This window comes from Juglans regia, chromosome 14 (assembly GCF_001411555.2).
Source record: "Juglans regia cultivar Chandler chromosome 14, Walnut 2.0, whole genome shotgun sequence".
In the NCBI taxonomy this organism is placed as follows: Eukaryota; Viridiplantae; Streptophyta; class Magnoliopsida; order Fagales; family Juglandaceae; genus Juglans; species Juglans regia.
This window is the reverse complement of record NC_049914.1, coordinates 12,826,167-12,829,311: the sequence shown is the minus strand read 5'-3', so window position 1 is coordinate 12,829,311 and position 3,145 is coordinate 12,826,167.

The window sequence follows — 3,145 nt, the reverse complement described above, 5'->3', positions numbered from 1 at the left end:
ATATCAATACCACTTTATCCAGACTTTTTAAGCTACATGCCAAGTTATTATGATCCAAAGTCTCATGCGTGGTTACTACCTTTTGTGTCTTCCCCAAGTGCCAACCCATATCCATGGAGCAACTAGGTGATTGTTGGATGGTAAGTAGTTCATAAGCTTTAATTTTATAAACTTGAATATTTGGTCTAATTATTTATTTTTAAATTTTTTTTGAAAAACTGCAGCAACACCCATGGAGCTCTACTTCCGCTGCCACGTCAAGTACTACTACCAGAGTAATTCCGCTATCTTGTATAGTTTCGCCATACCAATGATGCGACCTCCTCCAACTGTCTACCCATATTCATGGAGCTATCAGGTGATATTTTTTAAAGTATTTATTGTAGTTAGTGTGCTTTAATTTTCTGAACTTGAATATTTGGTTTAATTAGTTATATTTAAATTTTTTCTAAAAAACTGAAGCAACACCCATGGAACTCTACTTCCGCTGCCATGTCAAGTACTGCTCTTGAGTAGTTCCACTACCGTGTCAAGTACTGTTGCCTTGAGTAGTTCTGCTACTTGTATAGTTCCGTCATAGCAATGATGGGACCTCCTCCAACTGCCAACATATATCTATGGAGCAACCAAGTGATGATTTCTTAGAGTATTTATTGTAGTTAGTGTGCTTTAATTTTTTAAACTTGAATATTTAGTCTAATTATTTATATTTATTTTTTTTTTAAACTACAGACACCTATGGAACTTTACTTTTGCTACAATGGATATCCTGTTGCCATGTCTACTTTCGCTCTCATATCTAGTTCCGCAACCAGTGTCAGCTCTAGTGTAGCTGCCAGTTCTAATATCGCTACTAGCTCTTGTTCAACTTTACCAGCATTTGTTCCTCCGACTAATGCCAACTCATATCCATGTGGCACAAGGTGATGTGTTGGATTTTCCACATGATATGTCTTTTACATTATCCAAAATATATATTGTCATATAATACATTTTTTCTCCTAATTTACAGGAAAATAAAGTGCATCAAAATAACTATGTTGAAGAAATTAGTGAGGCCACATTAGACTCGATAGCAGTCTATTGCCTCTTTGGGTAATACTGTTGATACCAAAGAGACTGGCAGTTTCGGGTCACTTCATGTGGAGCCTACTGATGGGGGTGTACACTTGGCATATCACACTTGGTTCTTGAGAAGAAGTTTCAAGAGATGTACACAAATGCAAAATTTAGGGAGGTTCAACAAGAGATAATGAGAATGACATATTGTCATTGTTATTTCGAGAAAATGGATGGAGTAATCGCAACTTACTCGGTCAATGATGAAGTTAAGGCTGAATATTTCATCAAGGAGTTTACTAATACTGTTTAATTTAATGAGGCCAAGTGTGAGGCTAAATGTGTTTGCAGGTTGTTTAAGATGCGAGGGATAATATGTTGAGATATTATTGCCATCATTTCAGCTAGAAAAGTCTGTGGGTTGTCGGAAAAGTACATATTGAACCCGTGGACAAAGGAGATAAAATAAAAGTATACTATTATTTAAAGTAGTTATGACATTGCTTATCAAAGGCTTGATAAGTGTTATTTCTATATGATTTTTATCATTTTTTTATTGATGAAAAGTGTCATTTTCTTTTCAATACTATTGATTTTATTTTATTTCTATATATTTTTATTTATTTTCTTGGATTTGAAGGAATGAGAAGATTTACTGCAAAATGAAAGCATTTTGGTACAAAAGAAGAGACTACGGATCCAGACCGATGAAAGGCAGCGAGATCTGAAAAGAGCCGATGAGATTTGGGTGAGAAGCCTTGTCCCGTAGGCAACAAAGAGATTCCTCTCTCCCAAAGGAGAGGAGACTCGCGACCAGAAGGAGCGACCTGAAGGCACGAAGACTTGGTAACAGGGCTCAAGGCGGTTAGATTGGGAGACTAATATAAAACATAAACTATCACCAAGGATCAATAAGTCTTTATTGAGCTTGTAATGTAAGGCTAGGGTGAGGGCTACAAAGAAAATGTAGGATTCAAACAAAACAATAGAGCTTAAGTTTGAACATCAACAGAATAAATAGAGCATTTTCACTTTTAATACAACCATCTATTTTCAATCATTGTAAATCTCTCAACATACAGTACTTTCAAGTATCTCTCTCTTTACCCCTCTATTCGGCAAATCGGATTTTTCTTCTTCTTCTTCTTCCTTTTTATTTTTTTTATTATTATTATTTTTTTGAAATAATCCATACCTTTTCGACTGCCTTTTGTGGATTGTGGACGACTCTCGTCGTCCTTTTTTTGTTGGTCACACAGTAGACGAGTTGACTTTTCACACTCCCAAACTTATGATTTTGATAATATTGCTATACTTACTTTACTTGTAGACCTTCTACCTCTCTTGTCTTTCATACTTTTGTGAGTTTGTGACTTTGTGTGAACCTAATTCTCTTGAAAAGTAAAGAAATTAGTATTTAAGCTCAAATAGGGTAGAGAATATGAGGTTTACAAGAAAGAAAAATATAAGGCCAAAATATATTTCAATAAAGCAAAAAGGGATGACTAGAGATAAAGATAATAAACAGTAAGTTTGAAAGGCTCAATCGGTCTAAAGAATGCCTTGATCATTTCCCCAGTAATATTCCATTTAGAATTTTGCCTCGAGTGTAATCAAACAAGTTTTTGAGTAAGTTGAGACCATATAAATTCACATAAAATTTATCTAGGCACTCAAAATAATTAATGATCATAAGAAGCATTCATTGAACATAAAAAATATCAAATTAAGTAAGATCACGTAAAGAATTAACAACTAGACTTAAACAATGAGAATTTTTCCTACAAATTATAATCGATTTCAATCATATTCTTATCATAGTCTTTTTATTCATCAAACCATATTGTTTTCATCATCATCATCATCATTATTATTATTATTATTATTATTATTATTATTATTATTATTATTTTAAATAAAATAAATCATTTCCCCCTAAACTTAAATATCACATTATTCTCAATGGAAAGCAGGAAGAAAAATTAAATCAAAGAATGAGAGGAGGTAAAAGATGCTCTCCTGATTTTCTTTTCTTTTTTTTTTCTGGTCTTCCAATTGAATATTTTCATTGAAGGTGCAACCGTGT